The sequence below is a fragment of the Euprymna scolopes genome, chromosome 22, assembly GCF_053919585.1.
Source record: "Euprymna scolopes isolate OS-2025 chromosome 22, ASM5391958v1, whole genome shotgun sequence".
Classification (NCBI taxonomy): Eukaryota; Metazoa; Mollusca; class Cephalopoda; order Sepiida; family Sepiolidae; genus Euprymna; species Euprymna scolopes.
Genome location: NC_136503.1, coordinates 31,543,633 through 31,556,163, shown reverse-complemented (window position 1 = coordinate 31,556,163; position 12,531 = coordinate 31,543,633). Strand labels below are relative to the sequence as shown.

At 36.6% G+C, this 12,531-nt stretch overlaps 1 protein-coding gene across 1 annotated transcript in view; it reads left to right on the top strand.

Moving 5' to 3' along the window:
- Positions 1-12,531, top strand: part of LOC145243948 (GTP cyclohydrolase 1-like) — a 301,952-nt gene that overhangs the window by 264,373 nt on the left and 25,048 nt on the right. The window lies entirely within an intron of this gene.

The window sequence follows — 12,531 nt, the reverse complement described above, 5'->3', positions numbered from 1 at the left end:
GGTGGCGGATGTCTATTTAAATAGATATTCCGACGAGTTATTTGCGGGCGTCCCTTCTGCCGTTGAGTGGGAGAACTGCCGACTGTCAACACGACGGTTCTAGGTTCAATCCTTGGCTTGGGAAAGATGCTAGTCTAGCAGCACTGATGAGTTGTGATACAACGAAACAGGACTGTATGTCGATGACTACAAATATATATATATATATATATATATATATATCTTTAAACATATATAGACACACACATGCATACAAAGCTTCAAATATAAACTGTAAAACTTTAGTAGCTGAATAAATCTAAACCTAGTCGCAGCCACACATGCAGAACTAAACAAATTAAATGTTGTCTCATCAGATCATATGATATGGTTCCAGTAATCTATGGGCTTTGTTGACATGTCTTCAGCAAACTGTTTGCAGACTTTCTTGTGTATTGCCTTCAGAAGAAACTTCCTCCTTGGGTGACAGCCATGCACACAAATTTGAGGAATATAAAGATAAGTGTGTCATGCCAACACTCAAGCATGGTGGTGGGAATGTCATGGTCTGGGGCTGCATGAGTGATGCAGATATTGGGGAGTTACATTTCATTGAGGGAAACATGAACTCTAACATGTACTGTCAAATAGCAGAGCATGATCCCCTCCCTCCAGAAACTGGTTCGTAGAGCAGTGTTCCAGCATGACAATGACCCAAAACACACATCCAAGACAACCATTGCTTTACTGAAGAGGCTGAGGATAAAGGTGATGGATGGGCCAAGCATGTCTTCAGACTTAAACCCAATAGAACATCTTTGGGGCATCCTCAAGCAGAAGGTGGAGATGCGCAAAGTCTCAAATATCCGCCAGCTCTACGACGTAATTGAAGAGTGAAAGAGAATTCCAGTGGCTACGTGTGAAGCTCTGGTAAACTCCATGCCCAGGAGAGTAAAGGCAGTTTTCGATAATGATGGTGACTACACAAAATATTGAGAGTTGACATGTTGTATATTAATAACGGCAACTTTTCGTAAGGGGTGTACTCATTTTGGTTGCCAGGATTTAGCTTTTAATGGCTATATTTTGAGATATTTAGAGGGAAAATACATTAATTTTGTTATGTATGTTGCAGATATATATATATATATATATATATATATATATATATATATATATACACATATATATATATATATATATATATATATATATATATATATATATATATATATATATATATATATATATATATAAATATACTTTTTTTACTATAATAATTAAATACATGTCTTCAGCAAACTAGTGTTTCATCCTTTCGGGAATATTCAGTGCAAGGTGTAACGATTAACACCAGTCGAACGATTCGAACTCGGCAACACGAACCATCTCTGGCTCGATTAACAAAGACTGTATCCATTCGGCTACCATTAACCGCGTGAAATAACGTTGAATTTAAACATTTTAATTTTAAATGCTCTTTACATCAGTCAGACAGTGATCTAATCGTTATATGATGGTCTATGCATAAGAGCTAAATTGACAGACTTTAATTTAACTGATAGTGCTCAACGATAAGAAACGAGTTTCTTCAAGAGGCTGTCATAATTATAATTATTTTTTTTGTTTACTATAATAATTAACTACCTACAGATACTAGTGTTTTATCCTTTCGGGAATCTTCAGTGCAAGGTGTCACGATTAACACCAGTCGAACGATTCGAACTCGGCAACACGAACCATCTCTGGCTCGATTAGCAAAGACCGGATCCATTCGGCTACCGTTAACCGCGTGAAATAACGTTGAATTTAAGCATTTTAATTTTAAATGTTCTTTACGTCAGTCAGACAGCGATCTAATCGTTATACGATGATCTATGCATATATATATATATATATATATATATATATATATATATATATATATATATATATATATATAATCCGCTCTTTTTCTCTAAATTAGTTTTGCAGGTGAATGCAAATATTGATATAATATATTTATAGAGTTTATTCTGGAAGCGAATGTGAAATAATTTTTTTTTTATTTTGAGGCCATTTATTTACTTCTTACGTTTGTTTCTCCATTTGATTCCGGTGACATAAAATGCGTAGATGCGGCTGACTATCAGTCTGCCGTCATCGCATTTCGTATCTTCTTACGCCTAAATATATATATTAAAAAAAAACTACATTAAATATAGACGATTGCGTATAAGCGGAGACACCACCCTCTTTCTTTTAGAGAAAACAGACGCGAGTTCTGTTTATATGGGACGAAGAAAAAGGCCGAGTACGCAGGCGCTATTTTCTCTACGCATGCGCGTTTGAGATAAGTATTCTGTTTTTAGATTTGAAAACAGGCTTTTAGCACCGGAAGTGCGAATACAATACCTTTGAGGTGTCAATTTGAAAAGAACTCGTGCTTTTTAGCGACTGTTTAATCGAAGATTTATCGCGGATGTTTTTCTTTTTTATAAGAGATTTGTTCATTTAAGAGCTGTCTCTTTTGAAAGAAAAACAAGAAACAAAAGTATTAACTATCAAGACCGGATCTCAAAGAAGATGCATCCATTCTATATATGCGTTTAACGATGAAAGTAATATTTGTAACTTAAGCATGACAAACAAAAGCTAGTATGACAGATCAAGCAAATGTTATTTCAAACTTAACCCATTAGGTCTCAGTGTCCTATAAATAAGACTCCAAATAGTGTATGTTTTAAATTTACAAGATTATGTATAACTAGCGGGCCGCCTCGTGTTTACCGGTCGTAAAATACGTATAAATATTATATTTTCATTCACACAGAACATGAGATATGTGTACGCAAGTATCATGTTTTTTCTAGCCCGTTCACTTCTTGCAAGTAAAAAAATACTCGAGCTAAGATCGAAACTAAGAACTAAAAACAGTGAGCGAAGTATGATAACGATAATTGTTTTCAAACCTTCTTATCTTTAACATGCAGAAGCTGTCATGTTTCACGACCCCCAAGTACCAATTTTGCAATTTTTACCCCTTAACAGCCGTTATTTTTTTTCGGAAGAAACCCGATTAAAAGTTTGTCACATGTCTGATTATCCGATATACTAAATTTCAAGTCTGTATATCAAAAATTCGTTGAGTATGTAGGTTAAGAAGTGTCCTACCACACACATTCTCCCTTTTATAGATATATAGATTAATACGGGTACTGCATAATTATTCTGAAGGAAAGATAAAATTTATTTATATTTAACTTCTCAACGAGATTAGTTGGAACCATCTTAAAAATCTTGTGAAATTTATTAAAATTCCTATTTGTTCGATATTGTATGAACTATTATAAAGGAGTCTTGCAATATATGTAAATTTTATCTCGATTATCAGTTGTAATAAGCATGTCTTCAACAGTAGACAATTTGCTTGAAAAGTCGTCTTGTGCTACGAACTTCAGCATTGACCATTTACCATTTTGGTCAACTGGACTCACATTTTTCTTTTAATCATGAAAATCAAAACTTGTCTTTTCCTTATAATTGCAATATATATATATATATATATATATATATATATATATATATATATATATATATATATATATATATATATATATATAAGAGAAAGAAAATTAAAACTAAGTTGAACTTTACAGTTAAAATTTATTGTTCGACTGAATGCTCAAAAAAACAATTTACAAAATCCTTATTCCGCGGAGTTTCAAAGAATGCTATTCTTGTTATTCTTCTCATCAGATGGCATAAAGAAATCAGCAAATTATATTTATAGCAATGCTAAGATTTGCTAGTTAAGGCATTAAGCGAAACCGCAATTTATTGTAGTTATAAACTGCCAAATAAAAAAAGTGAAAAAATGTTGGATATGTAATATATATATATATATATATATATATATATATATATATATATATATATATATATATACATACACACACACACATATATATATATATATATATATATATATATATATATATGATGGACTCTCCTGTTGATTTCGACGTATGAGGTTCAGACAACCCATATTTCTAAAACTCATTTATGCTTTTGCCTCTGATGACTTTTTAGTCCAGCAAGGGACTTGCAGAAAAGGCCACAAATAGAACATGAATGTGGATTTAATGCTGCAGATATTGGTTCGGCTGGTAGTCGTTTTGCTCTTACTCTGTTTTCTTTCAGTTGCCTTAAGCTTTTAGATTGAAACCTCTGGAGACCTTCAAAACACCTTGATCTCCATCCTTTTCGGTCATTCACCTCATCTTCAAGACTCCTGTATGGTATGTTCACTGCAGACAAGTTACTCTTCAACTTGTCCTTGTACCTAAGCCAAGGACGTCCGACAATTCTTTTATCACCCTCAAATTGACTGTACATCGCAATTTTTGGAATTCTGTCATCGGGCGTCCTCAATACATGACCAGCCCACCGCAATTGCGATTGAATAAGGAATAATTCAATGCCAGATATTTTGCATTTTGTGAATAATTCGGCATTTGATACCTTGTCGCGGAGGCTAAGACCACATATGGAGCGTAGACAGCTTTTGTGGAAAACGTCCAGCTGATTAATGTGATGTCTGTATGGAGTCCATGACTCAGATCTATAAAGAAGAATGGACAGAACAACAGCACGGTAGACAATGATTTTTGTGTCTAGTCGAATACCCCTTTCGTTCCACAAGCGATGGCGGAGATTTCCAAAGGCAAAAGTGGCCTTAGTAATTCTGTTGACAATTTCATCATCAAGAGAACCGCCCTGGTTCACCTTGCTACCAAGGTAAGGAAAGGACTTGACATAATTGATATCATGACCGTCGACTTTCAGCTTGCGCGCAGGAAATCTATACTCTGGTGGATTTTGCTTTACGCCTTCAACTTGTTTTGGGGTAGGGTGTGGCTGATGCACTACCTCAGTCTTCCTTATGCTAATTGTCAGGCCAAAGGCCTTGCACGCGGCTGAAAATCGATCAAGAAGAACCTGGGCTTCCTCAAAGGACGTGGCTACCAGTGCGGCATCGTCAGCGAAGAGCAAGTCGCGAATAATTTCGGTGCGAAGAAGAATCTTGGCTGTTGATGGTTAAATAAGCCACCGGATGACCGAAATTGAAACTTGACACCAGTGTCCAAATCATCAAATGCATGTTTCAGCATTAGTGAAAAGAAGAGCGCAAAGAGGACTGGCGCCATTACACATCCCTGTTTGGTCCCATTCGTAACATCAAATGGATCAGACATCATACCATCTGAGACAACACTGGCCTTCATCCCCTCGTGAAAGGAAATGATCACGTTCAGCATTTTTTCTGGAATACCAAGCCTTCTTAAAACTTGCCAAAGAGCATCGCGATACCAAGCCTTCTTAAAACTTGCCAAAGAGCCTTCGTCAGGTCAACAAACACCAAATACAATTCCTGATTTTTCTAACGGACCTTTTCTGCCACCTGACGTAAGGAAAATATCATGTCAATGGTGCCGCGATCCGACCGAAACCCACACTGTGACTCTGGATACACCTTATCAACGAGACGATTTATGATTCGGTTTAGAATGAGCCTAGCCAGAATCTTTCCTGCAATTGAAAGCAGAGATATCCCCGATGGTTGTCACAGACATTCTTGACTCCCTTATTTTTGTAGAGATGTTTGATGCAGGCATCTTTGTAGTCCTGTGGAACTCGGCCTGCTTTCCATATCTTTACAAAGAGAGCATGGAGCTTTTTTACCAGCACATGCCCACCATGCTTGTACACTTCAGGCGGAATTGGATCCTTTGGTGATGGGGACTTGCCAGAAGCAATTTGTTTGATGGATTCCCATACCTCCTGATAAGCAGGTTCCAATGACAATTCTGGAATATCTGGATTCTGAGGAATAGAGGACACAATATCGCTGTCAATGACAGATGAGGTGTTAAGACAGTTTCAAAGTGCTCCTTCAAACGATTGAGAATATCTGATTTATCAGTCAGCAATGCCTCTCCATCGGCTGTGCTTAATGGGGAAGCACCACTTTTCTGAGGACCAAATACCTCTTTCAGACCATCATAGAAGGCTTTCGTGTTCTTGCTGTCAGCAGCTCCCTGCAGTGCAATTGCCTTATTGTACCACCATTGTTCTTTCATAGCTCGGAGAGCTCGCTGTACCTCACCTTTACACTTTTTGTAGGCTGTGTGTTTCACTGTTGAGTTTTTGTCCTCAATCCAAGATTTGTGAGATGAGTGCATTTGGTTAATCAGTGCTTTAACTTCATCGTCACTTTCGTCAAACCAATCCTGGTGTTTTCTTTTCGGTATTCCAAGGAATTCTACTGCTACTGCTTGAGTTGCTTCTCGCAATGCTTTCCAAGAAGATTCAACATCATCAGTTACATCAACACCCTCAAGGTTTTCATCAAGCTTATTGGAGAGCTCAGTTCTCTTTTCCCTGGATTTAAGAGGCCGCACATCAATGCGTTTGGGGACTGTTGATTTTTTAACTCTGTGCCTTCGCACATATATAAGCGAGTTTCACATAAGACAGCAAATTATAGTCAGGTCATGTCATATATATATATATAAACAAACCGCGCATAATATTTCTGCTTGCATGAAAATGCCCTCAAGTTGATCCGAAATGTAAAATAGTTCTTTAGAGAGAATGGATTCCAAAATAAGTCCAGCCTGACGATGCATATAATCCGATTGGAAAACAGTGGAAATAATGAAAATTGTTTTTTTTTTGTTTTTTTCGGGCAGTGCAGTAGCCAAAAGTGTAGTCTGTCCCCAGTCAAATGAAACCTAATAGTAAAAAGAGAGAAAACCAGTATGAGAACCTCCCTCATTTGCCTAATTAGAAAAGGTGATTTCAAATTAAATTTTAAAGTAATTAAGTTCAGGCTAAGCCAGGGAAAAATAAACAGTCCGTGAAAGCTCGTATTACTCTGATATGAAATTGTCTAGACAGAACGAAACAGATCTTTCTATAAAGTGTTAAATTCGATGTCATTATTAAAAAAATTGGAAGAGTGAGGATTATAAAGTTTTAAATGTTGAAGAATCATAGCTTATTAAGGCTGTCGAAAAGTCATGATGATGATGATAAAGACGACAAAATAATAATAACAATAATAATAATAATAATAATAATAATAATAATTTAGTAATTATCGTAATAAATTTAGTAATAAGTATAAAAAATGTTGTAATAATGATATTTTTTTTTAAAAGCGGTAATAAAGATGGCGATAACAATAGTATTTATAATAGCAGCAACAGTGATAGTGACACGAATGATTATGTCAATTATATACCGATATTGATAAAAGTAAATATATATATATATATATATATACACATATACATATTTACACATATACACAAAACATACATACACGTACTTTGCCCCATTTATACATATACATACATACATACATACATACATACATAAGTACACCCATAAACACACAAGTACATATATATACCATTAAGTATTTAATAATTATTATAGTAAAGAATTATATATATATATATATATATATATATATATATTCACTGAGAGAGATGCACCCAATCTTTGTTAAGATATGCATCAAGAAGAAGTAAAACTCTGATGTAAAAACCTGCGATCTACTGTATGCTCTGTCTGTCACAGAGAAAGATTAGTTGTAATACCAAAAAGTGTGGTTAGTCTTATACAAAGCCTTCTCCTCGATAAACAAACCATCCGTGTGAATTTCCTAAGAACTTAGTTCTTGTGACGGAACCCCATACGTTTAAATCGACGGGATGAAAAATTCAAACTTCAGCATTATGTACCAAAAACATGCTATTTAAAACTTAAGTGCATCAGATCGACCTACAGTTCAATTCACAGAATTTCACATTGAAGAAATGTTTAGGATTAGCATTCAAGATTGTTATCTAAAACTGAGTTTGGATTTTCAAAAGGACGTGATAAAAATCAATGTTAGACTCTTGTTGTATCGAGGAATATTGTGGGAGGTTTGCTTTTGTGTGTATCTTGTCTATTGCCTCTCGCTGAATGCTTAGTTGTTTTTTTTTTCTTTGAAACTTTTTGCCTTGCTGCTTATGTCTTTTTTTTTTCAATAAAAAAAAAGCGAACATGTTTTGTATTCGAAACAAATACTTTTTAAATGTATCCATTCAATATGTGCATTTAATAATAAAACTGTTATTTGAAATGTTTAAGTGAAGAATATGCTTCCTTAAACGTGAACCTTACAGATCAAAACAAAAAATGGTATTTCATACTGGAGCGTAACAAATCCAACAAAAGTACTATTTCACGCTTAAGCGCAACTGACTTATAAAAATTTTATTTAAATCTTAAGTGTTACAGACTGACGAAACTGCTATTTTACACTTTATTGTGACAGACCAAATAAAAGCTACTACGGATGTAAGCGAAACAGGCTAGCTAAAATTCTGTTTGAAACTTAAGCGTGACGGACCTGTTGATTACGAATGCTATTGGTTATATATATATCCTAGCATTTCAGCCCGGCGTTGCCCGGGTATTTGAAGGTGTATGTTGAGCAAATATTTTTTAAAAAAGTGGTAGTAGGAAGGCAGGCTCGAACCCGTACCGCGAAGGATGAAAAGAATGGGAAAAAAACGTGACGTCTTTGCTCAAATCAAGTTATTGTGCAAGGAACCTATACTAAATTTCAAGTGTTTAGACCCAAAATTGGCAGAGGAGTTTGTTAGAGTTCTCAAGGGTCAAATCGTTGAACTTGGACCCCCTTAACAGCCAACTTTCTGTCCGAAAACCGATTACAAAGATTTTCCCAAATCTCAGTACCCTGTATATCAAAGTTCGAGTCTGTAGACTGAAAACTGATAGAGTTATTGCGTAGGGAAATGTACACAAATAGAAAAACACACACATACGCACACAGACACTTTCACTTTTATAGATATACTAGCATGTAAGCCCGGCGTTGCCCGGGTGTTTGGTTGTGTATGTTGAGCAAAAGAAATGTGGTAGTAAGAAGGCAGGCTCGAACCCGTACCGTGAAGGAGGAAAAGAGCGGGAAAACCCCTGACATCTTTGCTGTTACAACCACCGTCGAACCGGAAGTGACGTAGGATTAAATTAAGGCTAGAAAATCGAAAAGAGATGACTTTCGAAAATATCGGTGAAAAAAAACCGACCCCTCCCTGTAGAAAAGTGCCCAGTAGAGGTTAAAGAAATCAATGTTTTTAGCCATTTTTTTTTTTTGGTAGGGGCAAGATTCAAAACGATACTGAATTTGTAAAAATCCGTCGCCTCTGTTGAAAGTTTAAGGCAGACATGCCAACATATATACATACATACATTTATATATTGGTAACTCAATTTTTCGACCCAAACCGATTAAAAACCTTGCCCTACCTCTGAATACCCTTTATGTAAAATTTCAAATGTTTAGACCAGAAATTGTCTGAGTAATTTGATAGAGACCGCAGCGGTCATTTTTTTTTTTTTACTTTGACTCCTATTATGACCCCTTAACATTTATTGTATTAGGCTCAAATTAAATTATTAAGTTAGATCCATGTCCAAGTAACCCATATCAAAAATTTCAAGTGTTTAGACCTAAAATTGTCGGAGGAGTTTGGTAGAGTTCTCAAAGGTCAAATCGTTGAAATTGACCCCTTAACAGCCAAATTTCTGAGCGAAAACAAGTCAAAAAGATTTTCTTAAAACTCAGTACCTTGTATATCAAATTTCGAGTCTGTAGACTTAAAATTGACAGAGTTATTGCGTAGGATAATGTACACAGACACACACAGACGCGTTCACTTTTATAGATATATAGATAGATAGATAAATAGATATATATATTAGATGTAATATATAGTAATGATTTAAAAAGTATTAAAAAAAACTCATGCGCCACCAATGAGAATCGAAACCAAAACGTTCAGCTCACGATTTATTTTGCCTGTGCCGTCAATGACTGGGCTATGAAAACATGTTTACTGCAGGGCTAAAAATTAAAACATGAACCAATAGCTACTACGTTATGCATTTGTAATGCCGGCGTACGAAATTCACGTAACAAATTTCAATTTTGTTAATTTTCACACTTTTGCACCGATTTTTTCGGGCTAAAATCCAAATATAAAGTTTTACATGGATTCAAATACCTTATATATATGAAGTTTCATGTCTGTAGACCAAAAACTCTAGCAGGAGTTTGGCAAAATTTTTTAAACAAAAATATATACGTATACATAAATATATATGGAAATAATTTTGTGTTTACTATAAACTTTTTACGCAAAAATTACGCAAGTATAAATCATGTAGAATCTCTGCATGAATATAATTACACGTAATAGTTAACTAAAGATTATTATCCGATTAGAAAACCAAAAAAACTAATAGGAAATTAATTAAAATGAATGTTTAAAAGAATATGGAAATTAGTTAGATCTTTTGCTAGTGAATGCAATTCCAAAACCCATATATAAGAAAATTGTATTTTCTTTTTAAATAAATAAAAGAGGCTTGCCTTTTTTTTCTGTTGTTCTTGGCCTTCGGGCCGGGATCAAAGTGTAGTATCTTTTCTGCAGATGCTTCACATAAGGTAATTTGTTCCAGTCAATGGAGGGTAAACTCTCTATATAGGGACAATTATTATTTTTGGTAACCAGAGTACCCCCTTTTGCCTACTTTTAGGGGAGCCGATTTTTACCCCACATTATAAACGGCCTTGTACCTAATTTACCTTGGTGGAAAAGCAAATAAATACAATGAATAAAAGAGGCTTGACTTTTTCTGTTGTTCTTGGCCTTCGGGCCAAGAAATCGAACTTTATTTTCTCACACATACACACACACACAAAAAAAAAAATGCACACACAACATACGGAAATGAATATACAAATTGTACATAGTTAAATTTTACATTGAACGCTGGGGTTATTAGTTAGATTAGGATCCACAGAGTGATTGAGGTATTTTGGTAAATGTTGCCAGTCAAGAGTAAGACTTCAAAGTCTCATCTGTTACATAGTCAAAAAGACCCTGTACCCTCCCCCTCCCAATTTCTTGTAGGGCCTTGTGCCTAATTTTGTTGAATTGAATTTTTTGTACGTTTTTTATGTTCAATTTTTTCTTTCTCAATAAAATATATAAATAAGATCAAAGTGTAGTATCTATTCCGGCAGATGCTGCAAGCTATGACTAGCTATGACTAGCAAAGACCAGATGTGGGGGCAACCCCACATGCCTGACCATTAACCAGCTCCCATTTCCCACCTCTCGGGAGCTGGTCCCCTTTTTCCCTTCCCCCTCCCTTCACTCCTCACATTAAAAATCGGCCTTGTGCCTAATTTGCTCGGTGGGGGAGCAAATAAATACCATCTGTCCCGGCAGACACTGCAAGCAAAGACCATATGTGGGGGCTACCCTACATATAAGACCTTGGTCAATGTAGTGGAAACCCTTCTTACCAATTGTCATTATCCAGCTCCCGTACTCCCCGGGGAGTTGATCCCCATTTCCCCTTCACTCCTCACATTAAAAATCGGCCTTGTGCAAATAAATACCATGCCTTTTTCTGTTGTTCTTGGCCTTCCGGACAAGATCAAAGTGTAGTATCTGTTCCGGCAGATGCTGCACTTAAGATAATTTGTGCCAGTCAATGGAGGGGAAACCCTCTATACTGGGACAATTATTATTTTTGGTAACCAGAGTGCCCCCTTTTTGCCTACTTTTAGGGGAGCTGGTTTTTACCTCACATTAAAAACGGCCTTGTGCCTAATTTGCTCAGTGGGGAGCAAATAAATACCATCTGTTCCGGCAGATACTGCAAGCTATGACTGGCTATGACTAGCTATGACTAGCAAAGACCGGATGTGGGGGCAACCCCACATGCCTGACCATTAACCAGCTCCCATTTCCCACCTCTCGGGAGCTGGTCCCCTTTTTCCCTTCCCCCTCCCTTCACTCCTCACATTAAAAATTGGCCTTGTGCCTAATTTGCTCGGTGGGGGAGCAAATAAATACCATCTGTTCCGGCAGATACTGCACTTGAGATAATTTGTACCAGTCAATGGAGGGGAAACCCTCTATACTGGGACAATTATTATTTTTGGTAACCAGAGTGACCCCTTTTAGGGGAGCTGGTTTTTACCTCACATTAAAAACGGCCTTGTGCCTAATTTGCTCAGTGGGGGAGCAAATAAATACCATCTGTTCCGGCAGATACTGCAAGCAAAGACCATATGTGTGGGCAACCTCACATATAAGACCTTGGTCAATGTAGGGGCAACCCTTCATACCAATTGTCACTATCCAACTCCCCTACTCCCCGGGGAGTTGGTCCCCATTTCCCCCTTCACTCCTCACATTAAAAATCGGCCTTGTGCCTAATTTGCTCGGTGGGGGAGCAAATAAATACCATCTGTTCCGGCAGATACTGCAAGCTATGCCTAGCTAGGACTAGCTATGACTAGCAAAGACCAGATGTGGGGGCAACCCCACATGCCTGACCATTAACCAGCTCCCATTTCCCACCTCTCGGGAGCTGGCCCCCGTTTTTTCCCTTCCCCCTCCCTTCACT